Source organism: Mesoplodon bidens (genome assembly GCF_964165515.1).
Source record: "Mesoplodon bidens genome assembly, contig: HAP1_SCAFFOLD_33, whole genome shotgun sequence".
NCBI lineage: Eukaryota > Metazoa > Chordata > Mammalia > Artiodactyla > Ziphiidae > Mesoplodon > Mesoplodon bidens.
In genome coordinates this window covers 5,343,940-5,356,256 of record NW_027671488.1, presented here as the reverse complement: position 1 = coordinate 5,356,256, position 12,317 = coordinate 5,343,940, and positions in this window count along the sequence as shown.

The following is a 12,317-nucleotide window of genomic DNA, read 5'->3' as shown; positions in this document are numbered from 1 at the left end:
AGCTAAACCCTTTGACCTTTACATACCCGGTCATAGGTTAATCGCCCTTTGAGCCTTAGTGCAAAAACTGGGACCACTTGAAATGGAGCAACACAAGAATGCCCTTCAGGTATGATAAACTATGGTCACCAAGGGCTTTGCCCACCGACTGATCAGGCCAGGATACTGGGGTATCTAAAAAGCTGGAAATCAGCAGCCCCTAAGGCCAGGTCCCTCCTAAGGGAAAAGGACCCCACGTGGTGATCCTAACCACCCATCATGCCCTGAAGTTGCAGGGGTCGCTCTGTGGACACACTGACCTCGAGTGAGGAGGCCCTCCAACTCCAACCTCCAGAGAGACAAACGGGGGCAACAGGCCCCCAAAATGACTCGTGTGACCATCACTTGACCTGGAGTTTCTCTCAGAAAACAACAAGACTGTGACCCGAAAGAGCAGACTACTGCTTGCAGGACTTACTGCACCCAGAGGGGAGCTAATAAGCTTGGCGGGGGAAATGTATATCATGCTTTCACCATAGAAAGCCCTACAGACACCGTGGTGATGATGGTCAATATGACCGGCTGGACTGCTGGCTACTTCTAAAGGCCGTTGACTCAGTGGACGTCATGGTCCTGGATCACCACTGACCCTTGACTGTCTGGGAGTTGTGCGGGCAGGGCTCTGACACATGGTGCTGTTTGTACATTAATTCAGGGACCTAATTAAAGAAAGCACAGACTACTGGTCAGAGCATCTAGGCTGGCAAAAGCCGTCAGCCTAAGGTCGCCGAACAAATGTGGGGTGTGGTGAAACCTGCCACCACAGCATCTCTGCACATCTGTTTCCTGGACCCTTAAAGGTCATTAGAATCTATAACACTTCCAATGCTGGTGCTCAGGCAGACGAGAAGTGAGGCAGGAGGCCTTGGGACAATCGACCTCACCTGGAGGCTGGTGGGGAGAAATTTTCCCCTCCCCCCATGTATCAGGGCTCCCACCACAGCATGAAGCAGTTACAAAAGAGGGGTCTGCACCCTCAACACCCCAAGAATGAGGAACAGAACAAAAAGCAGAGGAGGTGTTCATCTCCGGCAACGTTCATTAAAAACTCCTGGGAGATAAAAAGAGAATCTGGGCAATAAAATAAAGTCTAACCTGTTTTTCCTTTGTGCTTTGCCTAATTTCACGTGCTCCTAGGGTTCAGCATGCAGAGGTCCCACACCCGGCACTTCAGACCCGATTTCCTAGTGCAGAATGGCTGGGTCGACACCTCAGCTAGCGGCGTCCCATGCAGACTGTGCGGCATAGAGCCTGAGCTGCAGCCAACCCAGCCCTCGAGATCTCCATCCCCTCCCTCCCACTGATGCTGCCGGGATCCGTACACAGCAGCCCAGCCCACAGCCCGTGGGGGAGTGCACGCTCTCACCTCTCCTTTCTGTTTTCAAAATAATGTTTCCTTTGCTTCTGAACCAAACTCAGTCTTGATCTGTTGGCTCCAATGACACTGGGCACGGGGACTCCTGTTGGGGTCCACTCTGGAGGATCAGTAACAGAAATTGAGAACATTGTAACTTCAATGAACAGATGTGTGAGCCAAACTGTAGTTAACATAGAGCAGTGTATAACGCTCGGGTAAAATAAGATGTTTCTAAGACTTACATTTGATATTTCCATCAGTTTCCTATAAGCAAGTTCAGTGAAGATGTTTGTCTTATTTGTCAGGTCAACATTAGAGAAATGAAGTGATTTATTTCCATGGATGTACATCGAATACTCTTGGCTGAAGCTTCAATCGTGTTTTCAATGCTTTTCCATTGAAAATGATACCTCTCTTCAGCTCCCCCATTTCTGAGAAGTATAAAATCTTATAATTTATTATTACCAAAGGGGAAAGGTAGGAGAAGGGATAAATTAACAGTTTGGGTTTAACACATACTTACTGCTGTATATAAAATAGATCATCAACAAGGAACTACTGTATAGCACAGGGAACTACACTGTATATTTTGCAATAACCTATAAGGGGAAATAATCTGAAAAAGAATAGATATTTTTATTGACATCATCTATCAATGACAGATAAAATGTAACCTAAGCAAAGCCGATGGTGAGCACTTCTGACCCTGAAGATTTCAATCATCTAAAGTTTGGGCTCTGCCTATTTCCCAAGGCCCTTAATGGACATGCGTGTAGCCGTAGCTTAAAAATTCCCCAGTTTGGGGTTTGGGGAGGCACTGATGTGGAAAAATCCCTGGTGTCCTCCTTACATGCACGGGACCCTTCCTACAGCTAAAACATGCCTGTCACACTTAGAGGATGGTACACCATTTGATCGGAAAGAGTTTCGAAAAGGCACCTCATCTCCTCATCGCCTGGTGCTTGGGTTCACCCCTCCAACATCTTTCCTAACAACCTCCTCACTTGGGGATATCAACACCGTCAACATCCTGTTGCACACAGTTTGGAATTTGTCCAGAGGATGAAGCGGAAGGATGAGAAAAATTTAGAGACAAGTCTTTGGTGTTCAGACAGGCACATGCCAATCTAATTTCCAATCCGGAAGACAAATTCATCAAAGGCTAGAATTGCCCACGCAAACAGAATAGGGCTAGAGGAAATCCCGCTGTTTTGTGTCCAGTTTCCAAAAACACAAGTTGAATAATGGAACTCAGGGGCAGTAAAATTCATGAAACTGCAGAGTTGAAAATATCTATCGTCGAAAAATGTCTTGAGGTAAGTCACAGAAAAGGACTTGTAAGCAAGGGAGAGTGGCAGGAAACATATTTGAATAGGTAGAAAGGACTCCCCGTTAAAGCACAAGAAAAGGGTCTGAACATCGTCAATGACACAGTTGGCCAAACAGGGCGTATGCATTTTTTCTGAATATATTCAAGTAAAGGCCATACACACTTTTTATCCAACCAAACAGGTGGACACTGGAAATCAATACTACAAAATGTATCACTTCACATCAGTCAGAAGGGCCATCCACATAAAGTGTAAACACCAGAAATGCAAGACAGGGCGAGGAGAAAAGGGAGCCCTGTGAGGCTGATTGTGGAAATGTAATTTGCCAACGGCCACTCTGGAGAAGTTTATTGTGTTTGCTAAAACATCTAAAAAATGAGCTACAGAGCATAGGGCACTTGCACTCATGGGCGTATACCTTGGGAAAAACAAAAATCGACAGAAAACAGGCACCCCAACGTTTACCACCTCTCTGTTAAAAAGGGCCTCAACTTGGATATAACCTCAATGTCCCTGGAAGGATAAAATGGATAAAAGAGATGGGGTACTTATGTAGAGTGGAATATGACTCATCCAGAAATCAATGAATTAAGGCCAGTTGGAACAACTCTGGAGGAGTTACATACGATCATTCTAAGTGACATATGTCAGAAAGAAAAAGACACATATCATAAGATGTCACTTAAAGGTGGAATCAAAAATGGCTACACATGAAATAAATTACAATACAGAAACATAGTCAAATATGTAGAAAATAGACATAAGGCTGCTAAATGGGAAAGGTGGGGAATGGTGAGGTATTATCCAGGAGATTGAAATTAGTAAAGATACCATTCCAAGTACCAAATTGAATAACTGACAAGGCCTACACGGTACCTCAAAGAACTGCACTCAGCCCACTCAAGTCACTGGAAAATAATACATATGACTGGTAAGCATCTGAAAAAGAATTTATTGTTGTCTCACAGTACGTGAATCAAGTGGATGTACAGCAGCAAAAAACAGAGCTTTGAAAATCAGCTGTAACCAATATAAAAATAAATTTAAAAATATTTATAAAAACAGTGAGACAGACAAAAATTCTTACAACTTTTGTTGAAGGGCTACGATGTAACATGGATTGAACACATGTAGAACCACAGCAGGATTATATATAAGGCTGGAATCTATGCACGCTAAGAGATGTTAGAGAGGCTTGGTGAGAAAATGCAGACCTTTTAAAGTAATACTGCCTGATACCCATTCCATGGGTCCCAAATCTGCAGGTTCAAGGGAATCTTCTGACAGCGAAAACATGCCTGGGAAACCGAGATGAATGTACACCGTGGGCTCAGGAAAGGTGTCTAAAATGCACCTCATTTTTGATCTCCTGGTGCTGGGTTTCGCCATTCCAGCCACATTACTAACAATCTCCCCACTTGGAGAATCAGCACCTTTAACCTCCTGTTTTACACAGTTTTCAATTTGTGCAGAGGATAAATGGGAAGAGGGGGAACCAATGAGAGATTAGCTGTAGGAGTTTTGACAGGAACATGTCACTCTAATTTCCTATTAGAAGAAGAATTAACCAAAGGCTCAGCCTGCCTCCCCAGAACCAGAATTGGGCCGGAAGCAATCCAATGGTTTGGCATACAGCACACAAAAAAAAGCGAGTTGCAAAATGCAGCTCAGGAGCAGACAATTCAAAGTCCTGCAAAGATATAAACGATAAACAACGTCCAAAAATATATTCAGGTAAGGCAACGAAGAGGATCTGAATGAGAGGCAGAATTGCAGGAAACAGATTTCAAAAGGTAGATTCTACTCACATTTAAAGCATATGAAAAGCAGCAGAATTTATAAAGTGATGCAGTTGGGCAAAAGGGTGTATGCATTTTTTTCGTGAATATCTTCAGAAAAAAAAACACAGACAGAGTTTTTGGCCAACCAAGCAAGAGGGAAATGCATATCTGCACAACAAAGAAGTCTCAATTTCCACTGCTCAGTAAAGCCATCCAAAAAATGTGTACAAACCAGAAATGCAGGAGAGGCCATGGAAAACAGGGAGCCAAGTCACGCTGATGGGTGGGGTATAAATATCCAAGAGCCACTCTGAAGAAGTGTATGCTGTTTCCTAAAACATCTAAAATACAAAGCCCCGGAGCAAAGGGGACTTCAATTCATGGGCATATAACTTCGGAAGACTAAATATCAATAAGACTCAGGCACCCCAAAGATTAGGGCTGCTCTGCATACAAGAACCTCAACTTTGGTACACCTAAAATATCCCAGGAAAAACAGAAATGCATAAAGAACTTGTGGTAATTTTGTACAACGGAATATCACTCAGACGTGAAATCAATGTATATAAGGCCAGTAGCAGCATAATGAGTGGATTTAAGTATGATGATTCTAAGGGAAATTAGTTACACAGAAAAATAATCTTATCATAAGATATCACTTATAGAGGGAATGTCTATATAACAACACATGAACTGAATTAGAAAAGAGAACAGAGTCTCACATTTAGAAAAAAAATCTTAGGCCTGCTTCAGGAGAAAGGAGAGGTTGGGTGATGCATAAATCCAGAGTTTGATATTAACACAGGTACCATTCCATAAACCAAATACAGAATAGACAAGACCTACACCTTCCTCAGTGAACGGAACTCAACACCCTGATTTCCCACATAGGTATATATCTGACTAGTAAGAATCTTAAAACCTATGTATGGATATGTCTCCATAAGGGAATCAATTGTGTCTAGACCAGCATAAACAAGTCAGTGATAATCAGCTCAACCCCATTATAAACATCAATTTCAAAAACAAAACCAAAAAACAGCGAAATTCTTACACAATTCCTTCAAAGGTTCTGATGAAACCTGGAATGACCCTATCAGCAAAGACAGCTGGATGAGACATAAAGCTCGACACTTGGGGCTGAGAGGACTGGTGAGATTGGGATAGAAAATGCAGACCCTTAAGGTAGGAATGCATGCAACCATTCCATGGGTCCCAAATCTCCAGGTAGAAGGGAATATCACTACAGTTATAACATGTATGGGAAACCTAGAGAATGGACAATATGTGATGGCGAAAGGTTTCTAAAACTCTCCTAATTTTTCTTCTCCTTCTGCTCCAGTTTGGTATTCCAACTGCTTTACTATCAATCTACCAACTTAGGAGAGTCAGCCGCTATAACCTCCTGGTACACACAGTTTGCTAATTGTGCAGAGGATGAAAGGGAAGAGGGAGAACCTATCAGAGATTAGATGTAGACATTTGGACGGGCACATGTCACTCTAATTTCCCGGCAGGAAGAAGAATTAACCAAAGCCTCAGCCACCTACAGGAACCAATATAGCCACCCCTGGAATCAGTATAGGTCCTGAAGCAAAATTGTGGATTTGTGGCCAGCTCACAAAAATGGGATTTGAAAATTGGGGCTCAGCGGCACAGCAATTCAAAAACCTGCAGAGTTATAAAGGACTACTCTCTTCCAAAAATCTGTTGAGGGAAGGCAAAGAAGGGGACTGGAAAATGAGGCAGAATTGCACAAAACATATTTCAAGAGGTAAATTGGAATCACCTTTAAAGCACAGGAGAAGCATCACAACTTGGACAGTGATGCCCTTGGCCAAAAAGGGCGTATGCCTTTTCTCCTGAATATATTCAGGAGAAAACGCATACGCCCTTTCTGGCCAATCAAGCAAGCGCACAATGCAAATACACACTACAAAGAATTGTCACTTCCCACCGGTCAAAAGGGACATCCGAATATCTGTAAAAACCAGAGAGGCAAGAGAGAGATGACAAGGGCATGAAGCAATATGATGCCAAAGACATGGAGGAATGTGATGACAAGCGCATGGAGCATTGTGATGACAAGATTATGTAGCATTTTGCTGACAAAGGCAAGGAGCATTGTGATGACAAGGTTCATGGAACACTGTGATGACAAGCGTCACGGAGCACTGTGATTACAGGGATCATGGAGCATTGGGATGACAAGGGCATGGATCACTGTGATGACAAGGGTCATGGAGCATTTTGATGACAAGTGTCCCAGATCATTGTGTTGTCAGGGTTCATGGAGCGTTGTGATGACAGTGGTCATGGAGCATTGTGATGACAGGGTTCATGGAGCACTGTGATGACAAGGTACTGGAGCACTGTGATAAGAAGACCATGGAGCCTTGTGATTACAAGTCTCATGGAACATTCTGATGAAAAGGGGCAGTGAGCATTGTGATTACAGGGGTCTTGGAGCATTGTGATGACAAGGGCATGAAGCATTGGTATGAGAAGGCCATGGAGCGTTCTGATGACATGCATCATGGAGCTTTGTGATGACAAGGGCATGGAGCATTGTGATTACAGGGGTCTTGGAACACTGTGATGAAAAGGGAATGGGTCATTGTCATGAAAAAGGCATGGAGCCTTGTCATGACAGTGTTCAAGGAGCATAATGAAAACAAGTGTCAGGGAGCATTGTGATGACAAGGGTATTGAGAATTGTGATGACAAAGGTCATGGAGCATTGTGATGAGAAGACCATGGATAATTGTTATGACAAGTGTCATGGGGCGTTGTGAGGATAAGTGTTATGGAACATTGTGATCACAAGGATTTGGAGCATTGTGATGAGAGAGGTCATGGAGCATTTTTATTTCATTGTGATGACAATAGCCTGAACGATTATGATGATGGGCATGGTGCATTGTGATAACAGGGTTCATGGAGCATTGAGATGAAAAGGGGCATGGTGCATTGTGATTACAGTGTTCATGGTGCATTGAGATGAAAAGGGGCATGGAGCATTGTGATTACAGGAGTCTTGGAAAATTGTGATGACATGGGCATAGAGCATCATGAATGAGAAGGCCATGGGACATTCTGATGACATGCGTCTTGGAGCTTTGTGATGACAAGGGCATGGAGCATTGTGATTACAGGGTTCTTGGAGCATTGTGATGACAAGGGTCATTGAGAATTTTGATGACAAGGCTGTGGAACCTTGTGATGGCAGGTGTCATGGAGCATTGTTATGACAGGGGTAATGGAGCATTGTGATGAGAAGGGCATGGAGCATTGGTCTGAAAAGTTTCGTGGATTATTGTGATGAGAGTGGGCATGGAGCATTGTGATGACAAGGGCACTGAACACTGTGTTACATGGGCCATGATGGATTGTAATGACAAGGGCATGGAGCACTGTGGTGAGAAGGGCATCGGGTACTGTGATGACAAGCATCATGGAGCTTTGTGATGACAAGGGCATGGAACAATGTGATGAGAGGGTTCATGGAGCATTGTGATGAAAATGACATGGAGCATTTTGATGACAGGTGCATGGAGCATTGGTCTGATAAGATTAATGGATAAATGTGTTGAGAGTGGGCATGGCACATTGGGATGACAAGGGCATGGAATATTGTGAACAAAGGTGTCTGGGAGCATTGTGATGACATATTTCATGGCCCATTGTGATGACAATGGCATGGAGCATTGTGATGCACAAGTGTTATGGCGGATTGTGATGACAAAGGTAATGGAGCATTGTGATGACAAGGGCTTGGAGCATTGTGATGACAAGGGCATGGAGCATTGTGATGACAACGGGCATTGAGAATTTTGTTGAAAAGTTCGTGAAGCATTGTGATGACAAACGCATGGAACTTGCTATGACAGGGGTAATGGGGCATTGCGATGACAAGTGCATGGAGAATTGTGATGACAATAGCATGTATCATTGTGATGAGAACTGTCATGGAGCATTGTGATGACAAGGACATGGAGAATTGTGATAACAAGGTACATGGAGTATTGTGATGATCAGGGCATGGAGCATTGTGATGGCAAGACCGTGGAGCACTGTGATGAGAAGACCATGGATAATTGTGATGATGAGCATCATGGAGAACTGTAATGACAAGGGGCATGGAGCATTGTGTTGACAGGTGTCATGGAGCATTGTGATGACAAGGGTCACGGAGCATTCTGATGACAAGCTTGTGGAGTATTGTGATGACAATGGCATGGAGCATTGTGATGACAATGGCATGGATCATTGTGATGAAAAAGGCATGGAGACTTGTCATGACAGGGTACAAGGAGCATACTGACGACAAGCGTCAGGGAGCATTGTGATGACAAGTGTACTGAGAATTGTGATGACAAAGGTCACGGAGCATTGTGATGAGAAGTCCATGGATAATTGTGATGACCAGCGTCATGGGGCATTGTGATGGCAAGAGTTATGGAACATTGTGATCACAAGGGTTTGGAGCATTGTGATGACAGAGGTCATGGAGAATTTTGATTTCATTGTGATGACAATAGCATGAGCATTATCATAATGGGCATGGTGCATTGTGATGACAGGGTTCATGGAGCAATGAGATGAAAAGGGGCATGGAGCATGGTGATTACAAGGGTATTGGAGCATTGTGATGACAAGAGTCATGGAGCCTTGTGATGACAAGGCCGTGGAACATGGTGATGGATGGGGTCATGGAGCATTGTTATGACAGGGGTAATGGAGCATTGTGATGACAAGGTCATGGAGCATTGGGCTGAAAATATTCATGGAGTATTGTGATGACAGGGGTCTTGAAGCATTGTGATGAAAAGGGCATGGATCATTGTTATGAAAAAGACATGGAGCCTTTTCATGACAGGGTTCAAGGAGCATACTGATGACAAGTGTCAGGGAGCATTGTGATAACAAGTGTATTGAGCATTGTGATGACAAAGGTCATGGAGCACTGTGATGAGAAGACCATGGATAATTGTGATGATGAGCGTCATGGGGTGTTGTGATGATAAGTGTTATTGAACATTGTGATCACAAGGGTTTGGAGCATTGTGATGACGAAGTCTTGGAGAATTTTGATTTCATTGTGATGGCAATAGCATGAAGCATTTTGATTATCGGCATGGTGCATTGTGATGACAGGGTTCATGGAGCATTGAGATGAAGAGGGGCATGGAGCTTTGTGATTACAGGTGTCTTGGAACACTGTGATGACAAGGGTCATGGAGCCTTGTGATGACAAGGCCGTGGAACATGGTGATGGCACGGGTCATGGATCATTTTTATGACAGGAGTAATGGAGCATTGTGATGACAAAGACATGGAACATTGGTCTGAAAAGTTTCATGGATTATTGTGATGAGAGTGGGCATCGAGCACTGTGATGACTAGGGCACGGAACACAGTGATACATGTGTCATGGAGGATTGCAATGACAAGGGCATGGAGAATTGTGATGACAAGCGTCATGGAGCTTTGTGAATGACAATGTCATGGATCAATGTGATGAGAAGTTTCATTGAGCTTTGTGATGACAATGGCATGCAGCATTGTGATGCCAAGGGTCATGGAGCTTTGTGATGACATAGGCCATGGAGCATTTTGATGACAAGGGCGTGGTGCATTGTGATGAGAAGTGCAGGGATCATTGTGATGACAGGGTCATGGAGCAATTGGATGAAAAGGGGCATGAACATTTTGATGACAGGGGTTATGGAACATTGTGATGTCAGGGGCATGGAGCATTGTGATGATAAGTGCATGTAGCATTGTAGTGACAAGGGTTATGGAACACTGTGATGACAGGCGTGAGGGAGTATTGAGATGATTAGTGATGGAACATTGTGATATCATTGGTGAGAGAGCATTTTGATGAGAAGTGCATGGAGCATTGTGATAACAAGGTTGTGGAGCACTGTGATGACAAACGCATGGCACATTGTGATGATATGTGTCATGGAGCATTGTGCTGACAACGATGTGGAGCATAGTGATGACAAGCGCATGGCGCATTGTGATGCCATGGGTCATGGAGTATTGTGCTGACAAAGGCATGGAGCATTGTGATGACTAGGGTCACGGAGCAGTGTGATGAAATGTTCATGGAGCATTGTGGTGACAATGGTCATGAAGCATTGTGATGACTGGAGTCACGGAGCATTGTGATGACAGGGGTCATAGAGCATTGTGATGAAAGTGCATGGAGCATTGTGATGACAGGGGCATGTTGCATTGGTCTGACAAATTTCATGGACTATTGTGATGAGAGTGGGCATGGCGCATTGTGATGACAAGGGCATGGAGCATTGTGATGAGAAGGTCATGGAGTATTGTGAAGACAGGTGTCAGGGAGCATTGTGATGAGATATGTCATGGTCATTGCGATGACAATGGAATGGAGCATTGTGATGCCAAGTGTCATGGAGGATTGTGATGACAATGGTAATGGAGCATTTTGATGACAAGGGCTTGGAGCATTGTGATGACAAGGGTCATGGAGCTTTGTGATGACAAGGGCATGGAGCATTGTGATGACAAGGGCCATTGAGAATTTTGATGAACAGTTCATGAAGCAATGTGATGACAAGCACATGGAGCTTGCTATGACAGGGATCATGGAGCATTGTGATGACAAGTGCATAGAGAATTGTGATGACAAAGCATTTAACACTGTGATGAGAAGTGTCATGGAGCATAGTGATGCCAAGAATGTGGAGAATTGTGATGACACGGGACATGGAGCATTGTGATGACCAAGGCATGGAGCATTGTGATGGCAAGACCGTGGAGCATTGTGATGAGTAGACCACGGGTAACTGTGATGACGAGCGTCATGGAGCACTGTAATGACAAGGGGTATGGAGCATTGTGATAACAGGGGTCATGGAGCATTGTGATGACAAGGGTCAGGGAGCATTCTGATGACAAGCTTGTGGAGTATTTTGATGACAATGGCATGGAGCATTGTGAAGAAAACGACATGGGTCATTGTGATGAAAAAGGCATGGAACATTTTCATGACAGGTTTCAAGGAGCATTCTGACAACAAGTGTCAGGGAGACTTGTGATGACTAAGGTCATGGAGTATTGTGTCGACAAGCACATGGAGTATTGTGATGAAAAGCACATGGAGCTTGCTATGACAGGGGTCATGGTGCATTGTGATGACAAGTGCATAGAGAATTGTGATGACAAAGCATGTAACACTTTGATGAGAAGTGTCATGGAGCATAGTGATGCCAAGAACGTGGAGAATTGTGATGACAGGGACATGGAGCAGTGTGATGACCAGGGCATGGAGCATTGTGATGGCAAGACCGTGGAGCATTGTGATGAAAAGACCATGGATAATTGTGATGACAAGCGTCATGGAGCACTGTAATGACAAGGGGTGTGGAGCATTGTGATGACAGGGGTCATGGAGCATTGTGATGACAGCGGTCATGGAGCATTGTGATGACAAGTGTCATGGAGCATGTTGATGACAAGGGCGTGGAGCAATGTGATGAGAAGAGCAGGGATAATTGTGATTACGAGCGTCATGGAGCACTGTAATGAAAAGGGGTATGGAGTATTGTGATGACAGGTGTCATGGAGCATTGTGATGACTGGGGACATGGAGCATTGTGATAACCATGTCATGGAGCATTGTGATGGCAAGACAGTGGAGCACTGTGATGAGAAGACCATGGATAATTTTGATGACGAGCATCATGGAGCACTGTAAAGACAAGGGGCATGGAGCATTGTGATGACAGGTGTCATGGAACATTTTGATGACAGGGTTCATGGATC